We start from the raw sequence: 13,136 nt of genomic DNA, 5'->3' as shown, positions 1-13,136 counted from the left end.
TCAGTTAATAATATAAGAAAAGTGTTATTTTTCTTCTAAATTCATATTCTTTAATTTTTTTTCTCATCCTAAGTTTATTATCGTATTATTTTATATTTAATTTTGTAACCATAAGTGATCAAGTATAACTAAAAACAACTAGAATAGTACTCGAAAGGAACCAACACGATAAACAAAACTAGAATCGGAAATTTTAGAACCATAATCATAACCGTCCCTATCGCTATTAAGGTTAGTTCTGATTACACCTTCAAAAAAAAAAAGAATCAAAACTAATAGATTTTGAACAGAAACCGGAATCTTGGAAGTGTGGCCCTATTTAAAGCTATCTTTTGGCACATGACCACGTCTAACTCTTTTTTTCTTCTTCTTTCTATTGGCAATTCCACGTATACAGAGTTAGGATTTCAACCCAAATTTATTACTTCTAACCCTATTGGTTTATCTAGAATCTCCAAAAGGTTCTTTTTAAAACAACTACTAGAAAATAAAAATCCCTCATTCCCTTTTGGAATTTTAAATATCTTCCCTCCCTCATTAGAAATGTTTTCTTAAAAAAATCTCTTGTTCCTTTCTGCATTTTTTAAAAAAATTCCATCCCTCCCCTGTTAGAAAAAAAATTTAAAAATATCATTCAAACAAACATTTTATTTTTGTCCTCTGGAATAAAAGCAGTAGGAGTGCAGAACACCTCCAACAGTCAACCGAGCTGCAGGATACACCTAATGATTTTTGCAACCACTTTGCACGTTTGACTTGAACTAAATTAATTAAATGGATATGTCCAATTTCATTAGTTAACTGACCACTTAACCTTCACCTTCACCGGGATCCTTAATTGACAAAGCCAACATTTTGGCACACAAGGGCATCTAACCCTACTGATTTAGGCCTTGAGCTGAAGGGAAAAATTGCACAAATTAAATGCACTAAACTCCCCCAACCCCAGTTGCATTTTATTCCTCCAAACCTTTTTTTATAGGGGCACTTTATCCCCTTGCTATCTTACTTGTTATTAATTTTTCTTTTCATTTTATGCTCTTTTTCCCTTCCTGTTTTGTTCTTTATTCCTTCCTCCATTTTCAAATTTTCACTTTTCCTCCATTCTTTTATGCAGTTGGCTATTTTTTCCCGTTATTAATATTTTCATATTTAAATAAAACTTTAATATGGTTTGCTCATTTTTTATTTTATTGTTGCAATTATTTAAATACAGAACATAAATTAGAGGTTAGAATTAATCAATAATGAATATTAACAGTAACATCTGATTAGATCATATCATAGCAGTTGTTAATCAACTATAAATACTAAAAACAAAGAAATGAAATACTAGTTGACCTGTTTATATATTTATTTTTACAATTACAAATAATAGAAGTACTATCCAGTTTGTTAAGATGTGTTCAGAGTTTTAATCTTTAGATTAAATATGCTTTTTAATGTAAGTATATATAGTATTTTGTTAGAATAGCAGTTTTCATGAATGATTAATAGTGAAAATGAACAAACAAAAAATGTACAATGAAAATAGACCACTAAAAAATCAATTCTATGTGTACAAATAATAATGTCCAAGGAAATGAAGAGGATAGTAGCACGAGAAAAGGGAGAAAAAAGGGGAGAAAAGGAAAAGAAAAGGAAGAATTAGAAAATAAATAAATAAATAAAAATAATTAAGAAAGCAAGAATACTGTTGTCCTAAAATATTAAATAAGAGACTAGATTGTTGAGAAAACAAAAGGTTTGAGTAGGGTTGAAGGGCTGGTAATTAAGTATAATCAAGGATAAAGTTGTCAACAAATTTCTAGCTAAGGGCATTTGTCCAAAAATATACTTGTTCCCTACATAGGTCATTAGATGTTAGCTTTTTGGATGGAGTTGGTCAGATGATAAAGTATTTAGACATATCAATGGATCGGATCTACTCAAATCCAATTTAGATCTATTATATTTTGTTATGGGTTTGGATCTAATTTTTAAAATCCTACCCAAATTCAAATCCTAAACGAGAATCATGGGTCTGGAAAGAGTCTAAATTCATGCAATCTATGGCTAGATCCATACTCAGATCTAAATCTATCCAAATCCATGATTAGGTGACAATATTTTAAGCAAATATAATTAGTTGCTTATATTTCATACTTATGAGTTTGGGTCTGGATTTAGTGGATCTAATTCAAATTCTATCCATTGACATGTTTAAAAATGCCTATAAAATCATTAAGGAGGAAAGGGGGTATCTTGTTACTTGGTAGAAAGTTGGAGGAAGTTTACTGTTTCTAACCTAATTACTTAATAGATTTAAATGACATCTATGTAAAATTCTCCACTATTTGGGACTTGCATTATTTGGATATGGACAAGTTTTGTAACTCAATTCTCCTTGATAACTAGTGTTTTAAATTTTGACTGTTTGAAAGAATCTTAACCAAAATTTTAGAAATTAATTCTAGATTCGACTAAATTTCTTGAACTGAATTGTCTAAATGGACAAATGCAATAAACTAAACTATTTTTTATGTAAAAAATTTATAGTTAAATTGGTCAAAACTGAAAAGCTTAGTGAACAAAACAAAACTCTTTTTTTTTGTGAAAATTTAGAAAAAATTTAATAAAATTGATTAAGCTATGCTTATTGTGGATGCTTTAATTGTATTAAATTGATAACCAAAACAATTGAGCTATTTCAATTTTAGGATAATATAGAAACCTCCCCTAAGATTTCTCCTAATATCACTTCACACCCTTAAGATTTTCAAAGTCTTACTTATCTCCCTTATCAGCTTGAAAAGGCTATTTGTCCCTTTTAACACTCACAAATTGATGACATTACCCTTGCATTCTTAATAATTATTTAACCAAAAATTACAAAATAAAAAGATTTTTAACCCAAAAAATATAAACAAAAAAACCAAATATCCATCCAATATTACTCCATATTCTTCCGTATCCAAGTGGTGGTAGGATAACAAAGCAAGTGGTTAAATTAAATTTAGTAACGTCAAACCTTAAAAAATTTGCAAGATGAATTTAAGGAAGTCAAGCAATACTTTTAGGAAGTATTAACATAATACATAATGTAACTCAAGTTGTATTCGAAATTAAAATATTCTTTTTTATATGTGTTATTTGCATGTAAAGCCTACTTATAGAAAAAAAATTATAAATGAGCCAGTATTAAAAAGATTAATAAAAATGATCTAACAATCAAATATCAAAAAATTGCTTTTGCCTTATTTTTTTGAACAAGATAGGCAATTTTACTTTTTAGCCTTATTTTAATTTTGATTGTTGATGTAAATTTCATAAATAGGATAACGTAAGGATGGTATTGGAAGTAAAATTTTATCTCTGTTGCTTTTCAACTAAAGAGGATAAAATGTTCCAAAAATGTCAATTCAAGGGAGGTAAATGAGATTTTAGAAAGCTTAGGGGCGTTAAGTGATATTATGAGAAATCAAAAGGGAGTTTTTCTAAAATTATCCCTTCAATTTTTGTAAGACTTTTGCACTTGGATTTTTCATAACCATGATCTGAACGCTTCAAATTTTCTGTTCCCATATTAGTTTTTGTCCCCTCTGTCTCTTTTTTGTATAACTGCCACATCGCCTCTAACTTTTTGATAATCCAAATTCAAACAAATCGATAATAATCAGTTGATAAGTTTACCCAAAACCAATTCATCCAATAACTCAAAACTTTTTTTTCTTTGGATAAATAAAGCGGTTCCAATAATTCAAAACTGTTTTTTTCTTTGGATAAACCAAGCGGTGGTTCCCTAATCAGAATTCCTTCAACTCTAGTTTACATGAAGAAGAAGACTGCAAGTTTGCAACATTACGTCCATCAATTGATCCTCAAACTACTTATTCTTTTCATTCAATTGCTCACCAAATCCCTACGATATCATTGTCTTTAACTTTGTTTACCATGTTGGATTATGTCGTTAACACCTGCAATTGCTCACGAAAATTGTGAGGGCCCGTTATTTTTGTTGCAAGATTAAAGATATAATGACTGTATCAAAGTCCTTGTTAGGGTTTAAGAAAAATATGATTCAGGGTAAAATAAAATAAAGAAGAGTTTTAGTTGATTTTTATGTTTACAACCAACAAGACTTTTTTTTTTTTGCTAAAAATGAAAATAAAAAAAAGTTTAGAGTTACCTGTTTAATTGATTTCGAGTAAACTTGTGAACCGATTATTTTTAATTTGTTTGAGTTTGGATTATGAAAAAGTTAGAGGCGACATGATAGTTATACAAAAAAAGGACAAAGGGGACAGAGACTAATTTGGAGACAGAAAATTAGAAGCGTGATCCGAAGCATTTTGGGGTGTTCAGCATTTAGTACGGTATTGAACTTGAGTTTTAGATTGTCAAACATCTGAAGTATATGTCACTAATGGCCATAATTATTTTGGTTATTAGATTAATAAGATTATATGACTGATTGTTTATGGGTTCGAACATCTTTGCCTCTTTTGTTTCTTAAATATTTTATGGATTCAAGAACAAACGGTATAAAACTCTTCTCCGCCATACTCTTTCTTTTCTCCACCTCGCCCAGCAAGCATTCCTTGCTTTTTTCTATTTATAGTATTTATTCTATTACGAATTAATCACATAGTCTCTTCCTCTTTCTACAAAATTTCATCCATTATAATGCTGATAAATTGCTCTTTAATTAAAGAAGGCATTGACTAAATTAAAGTTCTATATTTATGTTAATTTTTTGATGGAGTGTTGATTGTTTTTCTTTTTTCTTTTGGCATTATTGCAAAAATTGGATTTATGCTGTTTTGTGCTAGTCTTAGTTATGCAAATTTATGCAGAGACTTTTTTTGTGAACTAATATTGATTTTATGCATAGGAGGAAGTATGATCTAGGGAATCTCTCTGTCTTGGATCGACAAATGTGGTGTCATAATCATGTTGCCTATTGTTCGTAGGATGGATCAACTTTTTTATTAGAACTTGAAGCATTTGTTGTACAACGGTTGCTCTCTAGGCAAGCACCTATGGTTGGCAATAAAATATTAACTTGTAGAATTCCAAAATACTGTACTTTCTATGACAGAATACCATGAGGAAATGGTCTGCTTGGTGATAGAATGTCCTTGGCACACTATGCTTCTAGTCATCTAAAATTTCCTAACATGCAGTATATTTTATTTCTTATAGGTTTACTAGTCTATCATACTCTTGTTCAGTTGAATTCTTTTAAGTTTAAAAGAAGGTTTCATACAGAACCTTCCTTTTTTTCCCCATCCTGAACTTTATCTCTTCAATGCTTTTATTCCCTATTCATAATCTCCAATAAGTAAATAAAAACAAACTTAAGTTACATTACATTCTCTATCCAAGAAAAATTTAAGATACATTACAATCTCTACTCGAAAAAAATGATGCAAAAATAAGGGTATTTTTTTTCTCCTTTGGAGTCTTTTCATGTTAAGTTCTTATTTATTTGGGTTTTTTTTTGGAGAATCCCGTTCACGAGGGAGGGATGCCAGCCCAAATTTGTTAGAATTATAAAAATTACCAACTTTAGGGACCCATACCTGGCCTAAAACAACAACATAGGGGTGCTACCTTATGACAACCCTACTATGCACAAAAGGAAAGGAACTACATTCCATAAACACTAGGGATCAGACCCTATCTGGAAGTTGTCGAATCATAGTAAACAACTTGTCCGAATCGAGTTGCAAGCTTGCTAGTGCATTTGCCTCTGAATTTGCTTTCCGAAACACATGAGTAAGTAATGCTGGCAACAAGAGCAGGTGCCAACGGATCTGACGAATATAATTACACAGCGGCCATCGACCTATAGCAGATGAATTAACTAAGGTCACCAATGTTTTTTGAGTCCACTTCAACTAGCAGGTTGCCAACCTCTAGCTAAGCACAGAGTTGGAGACCATAAAGCAAAGACAATTCCTCCGCTTCCAAGACATCAAACTCGCCAAAGTCTTTGTAAAAAACAGCTATCAAGGTACCTTCATGACTCCTCAATATCCCGCTTCCATAGGCCTTTCCATTACACACACTAGCATCTGTATTAAGTTTAACATAGTTAAGGGGAGGCTTTGTCCAACAAATTACTGCACAACAAACCCTCTTTTGTCTCCGGGGAGCGTAGTTTCTTAACTTACAATCTGCCTCCCCAGGAAAAAATTGCTGGCGAAGAATTCCAGCAATGCCTAACTGATGCAGATAACTATCAATCTGCATAATAATCTGCCTAGCAAACAATTTAATGTTTTGAAAATATGCATGGTTCCGAGCTTTCCACAAGAACTAGCAAATAATTACAGGCATTGCCATCCAAATATGAACTTTACTGGACCCTGGAACGGATAACAACTAGGCTCAAAACATAGCTGAGACAGTGTTGAAGCTCAAATGATACAGGCCAAACATTTTCCGAAATGCTCCCATACCTGTCGACCAATAGGGCAAGACAGAAAAAGATGCGAACACCCCTCTGCCTCCAAGTTACAACACCGATATTTAGATGCCAAGCATACCCTAAACCTTCTTAGATTCAACTTCACGGGAAGATAATTATTAACCAATCGCCAAGCAAAGAAAGGCAGCTTTAGCAGGAGGATTGGACACCAAACGGTCTGATGAATCACAGTTGGGTCCTTCCTTGACCGCAAGGCACTCCACACAGAAGTGATAGAAAAGTCTCCCAAAGAAGACAGTAGCTAGACCATTTTATCCTCTTGATCCAAATCTAAACATAGCTCTAATATGGTATTTACCAAATTAATCAGCAGAAAGCCCTTCAATTGTCCTACATCTCAACCATAATTCATATAGAAATCTGCTACGAAGAAATGCGGAAGATTCAGAACCATCAGTGTCGAAGCCAGCGGTACATCAAGAACCCACTTGTCATACCAAAAATCTACCAAACCTCTTCCTAAACACTAACAAATCTTCGATTTAGCAAAATCTCGAATATGTTCCAGCCGACGCCAAACTGGCGAAGAACAAATAACTTGCACTGTAGAAGGATGTTATCCCTTTATATACTTCGAATGCATACACTTTGCCCAAACCGAGTCTGAGTCGTAGCTTCCACCAAAGCTTGGCAGAAAATGCATCAATCATATCTTGAAACCTTCGAAAGCCCAATCCCCCTTCCTCAACAGGCAAACGCAGTTTATCTCATGATGCCCAATGAATACGCCGCAACTCCATAGAGTGATCCCACAAAAAAACATTACAAAGCCTCTCTAGTGATCGCAGAACTGCCTGTGGTGGGCGTAATACTTGCATCAGATACATAGGAATTGATAATAAGAAATGTCGAATCAACACCACCTTGCCACCGTAAGATAATAACTTCGTAGTCCAATGACTTAGTCTCTTGCGCATCTTGTCCAAAATACCATTAAAAAGACCACGTGTTGCCCTGCCAGTTAAAATCGGTGCCCCTAAGTATATGAAGGGGCGGCCTTGTCGATGGAAGTTCAACGAAAGAGACACTAAATTAGCTTGAGTAGCTGTAGCTCTAGAGGATAAATAAAAAGAACTCTTATGGGCATTAACTTTTTGCCCGAAATATGCCTGGTATACCTCCAAAAAATCCCTTATAGCACCTAAACAATCCTGGGAACACTAAACAAAGATGATAGTATCATCCGCAAAAGCCAGATAGGGAATACGATCCTCGGATGTCACGTAAAAGCTTCTTTTGTCTTGCAAGATAAGATGATGAATTCCTCGGCCAAGAAATTCAGCGACGAAGAGAAATAAACTCGGTGATAGTGGATCCCCTTATTGCACTCCCCGCGAGGACCGAAAAAATCCTGTTGGCTCTCCATTAATAAGCACAGAAAATCAATTGTTACTAAAAGTGCCAAAAAACAAATCGACCACCCTTTCCTGAAAGCCAAAACTCCACATCATGAACAACAAAAAATTTCATTCAACTCGATCATATACTTTTTTCATATCAAGCTTCAAAATCACATTAGGATTCTTTAAGCGTCTATCAAGATCTCCAACTAGCCTTCGGTTAACAAAATGTTCTCATCAATTCCTCCACCGGGGACAAAGCCAGTTTTACTGGGGAGAGATCAATTGGGGCAGCAACATACTTAACTGGTTTGATAAAAACCTTGGAGAAAATTTTTGAACTAACGTTACATAGGCTTATATGTGAGGACCCGTAAAATTCTTTATATATTTTTTTAAAAATGTTCTTTTATTTGAAAATTATTAATTTATAACAACCCTACTACTCAATCACCCCACAATAAGGGCAAATGAATCTAGAAAGTAAGGTTTCACGTTTCGATTTCAAGTTAGCACGAATTAGGGTTTTCACGTTTTTTCGTAGTATGATTATTCGGTACGGAGTGAGGATCAAATTTGGTAGGTAAGAGTGACTTTTGGATGAGGAAATATTATATGATTAGAAATGATAATAATAAGTTAGTGATTAGAAGTTAAAAACCCTAGTACACGCGGCTTAAGAAAAATCGGCTCAAACCGACGGGTATCGATCACTACGAATTGAACCCACCACTTGACCACCACTTCTCTACCACCATATACCTTGATATTTTTGCAAAATATCTCCCTCATCCTCAGCCTTATAGCCGAAATATTTGACCCAAATGCAAGGAAAAGAAAACAAAATTTTAGTGGGTTTTGGTGGTGACAAGTGTTGGCCACCTATAGTTCCTTGACCAAGCCAAAGTCTTACCTTCTTATCCCTCATTTGGGCTCATTCTTCCTCATTTTTTTTTGGTTAGCCGAGAGCAAGGAGAGTGAAGAGAGCTTTCAATTTTCAACCTTGAATCCAACCTTTTGAGTGTAAACAAGAAAAACTAAACCGATTAATCACTAGTTTGGAAGTTTGGGAAGCTTAAAGAACCAAAAATTTCAAGGAGAGGTGAAGGATCATTCTTGCAAACTTTTGTCTTGAGGTATAATGGCTGATCAACCTTTCATTCTCCATTAATCATGATTAAGTTGGGTATTAATGTTAGAATTGTGCTTGTGATGCTTGTTTCAAATGGTTTTGATGATTAGAGGGATGACTTTTGAGTTAGGGTTTCTTGTGGGTTAGGTGTTATATGATATATATATATGGTATATAATCTTGTAAAGGAGAAAGTAGTGGTAGTTTTAAGGTAAAAATGTGAACTATAGCTTGAATATAACAAAATTTCAGATTTCTGGAAATTGTAGCTTCAGTTTTGCCCGGTTCCATTTCATTATGTTAGAAGCCGAATTAGGCTTAGGACAAGACATAAAAGTTGTAGAGAATGACATTTTATGGTTGCCTACAAAATTTCAACTCAATCGGAGCAACGTAGCCTGTAAAAAGATGAAAATACCCTGACTGCCATAGAAGTAAAGTCAGTGGACAGTTTTGACAGTACACTAAGTTGGTTGCGTTTATTCACCTTGATACGTACTGAACTAGCTTTTAGTCAAAATATGAAAGTTTTAGTACTATGTCTTAGCTTTCCAACACCTCCAAGAATGTCTTAAACGGACTTTGGTAACGTGAGATTTGGCCATTTGAAAATAGTACGGTTAACTATTCTATTAGTTGGAATTTGGTTCTGTGAATTGGGAATTTGACTGGGTTACACTGGAATTTGGACTAAGTGATCTACGTCAAAATTGTATCCCTTTGTCTTAGCTTTGAAATGGTATAAATTTCACCCCAATCCGATAAGCGTAGCTTCGGTTAAGTCCGTTACGCAAAACTATATCAAATCTGTCTTTTGTTAAACCTCATTTCCGTACATGTCGTTAGCTTGATTTTGTACTTGTATTACCCTGAGCCTATTGAGCGGCTATTGAAATGAAATTGTTTTGTGTGTAACTTTGGGTTTGATTGAGAAAAAGAATGAAGCCATAAATGGCTAGAAATAGGAAAATACAAACTGCCCAAATTTACGCTCAAGGGCTAGGTAGACATACTTGCAACTTGAGTAAGGGTTAAGAGTGATTACTACTTGAACTATCTAGGATATTTGCATCTTCTTTTATTGAGGTATATCAGTGAGGATTTGGCCGAACTTGTACCCTTGAGAATTACAATCGTGACTACTAGGAATACGTTTTTTTTGTACTTTCGATTCAAATGGCATTTCCAAGTATAAATGTTACAAAGTTATATAGTTTGAAAAGCGAGCGAGTGTTTCACGAATATTCTCCGAATGAACTTCCATTTCTTGATTCTTATTGAACGAAACGTCTAAGTTTCGAAGCTTAATCGATTTTTAAAGTTCTTAAACAAAGTTTTATCATAGATTTGGACTACAAACCCGGAGTACAATCCAGACACGATCAATAGAGGCACTTTTGCTGAGTGCTTCTAAATACCTGATTGAATTGGATACTTGTTTTCAATGCTTGACCAATGCGATTTAATGATATGTCATTTGTTTGTTCAGGCAAGAGTGTACTTTATCGCGTACTTTCCCTAATATGAGATACACTTGTTTATTGTTGCAATGGATTTGATATATTTGTGTATATGGTGCGCATTTCCTAGAATTCCAGAAATCCTGTGGCGAGTTACTCGAGTCGAGGCGGCAAGGGATTGGTCGATCGGGTAACGAACTCAGGGTCTTTCGTTGTGTCGAGTGGAATGATATCTCCTCGACTAATCGGTATACTCAAGTATTACCACCCATGTTTATTGAGGATTTTGGGCCCAGTACGGGGTGTGAATGGTGGACGGAGGGTAGTGTAAGTGGTGTTCTACTGGATTGGTTACTTACTTGAAGGTTGACAGAGTATCAACTATTACTTAATCAAGATTTGGTGATGCACTAGGAATTTGGTTCCTGAGAGCCTTCCGTATCCTTATACTTTGGAATGATTATTGCTTATTGGATTATTAATCCTTCTGAAAAACTTTTACACTCACTCACTTTGAAGTTTGCTATTTGAAGTATTATTGTTCACTCTTATGAACTTCTGATGCCCATTAACTTGCTACGTTGATATTCGTACTTTTAAAATGGCCAATTTGCTATTTGGAATCTCACTGAATTTTTAAATCATTCCATGCTATTTGTTTTTCTTACAGGGGGTACGAGCGAGGCGTGAAACGTATACAGGCTAGCGTAGTCTAGTTATTTTGTGCTTTTGAATTTGTACTCACGCTAGTACCCGACTACGGTTGATTGTACTCGAAATGTAAACACTTTGAAATTTTTTTGGTGTGTAGAAACTTTGTATTTGGATTTGAGCATCAATGTATATATTAAGTTGAAGTAGATGTGTTATTCATTTTCTATAGATGTACGTTATTTTGCTTGAGTGAGTGAGTGAGTCATGGCGAGAGTTGGACAGGCGGTCCGCCGAACACTTTGATTCGCCTTAGGGGAAGGTGGGGCTATCATGGATGGTATCAGAGCTCCTATTGAGCTCGTGCCGGGAGAGGGTTCTCGGACTGTGGGGATTAACTTATTAAGTGTGGAACAATTGTCTATTGTTAGGAACCTTAGATATGTATGTTGGGTAGGAATCTCTAATACGGGTGATTTGCTCTTGAGCCTGGCCAGCTTGAGTGGTGAATTATCATATTTTCGGATTCTTGTCCCTGAGTACCAAAGAGTGATACCTTTACGATAAGTTGAGATCTCGCGTAATATTAGGATAAGTTTGGATGGCGAAAGCAAAGGCACGGGGAATGCGAACAGTCTGGACTTGAAATATATTGAAGATATTCATGGGATTTGGGATCCTTATTATTCACGTGCTTCGAGCTTTGATTAAGTGTAGTGCCTGAGCAATACCTAGGGTTAATGTCCTATAGGTTATGTGACTTGTTTTGATTGAATGTGTTGCATTGCCCCTGTTTTATGATTTAGAAAAGGTTTATGATTTGCATTATTCTGTTTTATGCTGTTTATATTTATACAGTTACTTAGTGGCTATATTCTATCATTGATTAGTTGGCTATATTGCTATAGTTGATTTGCCGCGAAACATGGAGGGTAGAAGAAGTCAAGCCAGGGAAACTAACTGAGGACGCGGTCCTAGTCGTGGCCGTGGGGGTAGACAAGCACAGGAACCGGTGCGAAAATCGAGAGAAGAGAAAGAGGCAACGATTGAGCCACAACTAGACCCCAAGCTGTAGGAGGAGATTAAGTGGCAACTGCAATCCAACAGATGGCTAATATTCTGACCCGTTTAGTGGAACAATAGGGTCAAACCCCTGTAAATCAACCTAGGGACCCTGATATGGGGCAAGATAGGGTCATAGAGAGATTTCAGAAGTTCTCTCTACCTAAGTTCCTGGGAGGACCAGACCCGGAGGGAGCCGAGAGATGGCTAGAGGCCATGATCAACATCTTTGCCGCTTTAAACTATACAGAGGATAGGCAAGTACAATTCGCTGTTTTCCAGTTCGAAAGCTCAGCCAGAGCCTGGTGAAATGTAATTAGGGTTAAATGGGAAAGAGAGGGGACTGCATGGACTTGGGTGAATTTTGTACGGGAGTTTAACGAGAAATACCTCCCACCTATCGTCCAGGAGAAGAGAGAGGATGATTTTATTAAATTTCGCCAGGGAACTTTAAGTGTATTTGAGTATGAAACCCAGTTTACGAAACTATCCAAATATACTCCCGAACTGACAGTTACGGAGCAAAGAAGAATACGGAGGTTTGTGCAAGGGTTTAATGTGGAGATACAAGAAGCCTTGGCGGTGGCCCAGATTAATACGTTTACGGAGGTTTTGGAGAAGGTCCAAAGAATAGAAATTGCTAGGGCACAAGTGAGAGTTTTTCATGCAAAAAGGAGGGGTGCGCCTGGTGGAAGTCAAAGGCAAGGACAAGGTAATTTAGATATGCCACCCTTTAAAATGGGTCGAGGAGATGGTTGTGAGAAAATTTCAGGGACATCTAAGGAAGGTACTCCAAAAGGAGTTTCGCGTGGTTGGGGCCAAACGAAAGGTGCCTCACAAGGAGGTCAAACCTCAGGCCCTCAAGTATCTTGTGAGTACTGTGGGAAGGCCAATCATACGGAGAATGATTGTTGGCGAAAGACAGGAAAATGTTTATGGTGTGCTAGTACCGAGCACCAGCTTGCAACTTGTCCCCGTAGATCACACCTAAACCCTAAACAAGTAAATGTAGGAGG

The sequence above is a fragment of the Coffea arabica genome, chromosome 2c, assembly GCF_036785885.1.
Source record: "Coffea arabica cultivar ET-39 chromosome 2c, Coffea Arabica ET-39 HiFi, whole genome shotgun sequence".
Taxonomy (NCBI): domain Eukaryota; kingdom Viridiplantae; phylum Streptophyta; class Magnoliopsida; order Gentianales; family Rubiaceae; genus Coffea; species Coffea arabica.
Note: the sequence above shows the minus strand (reverse complement) of the source record.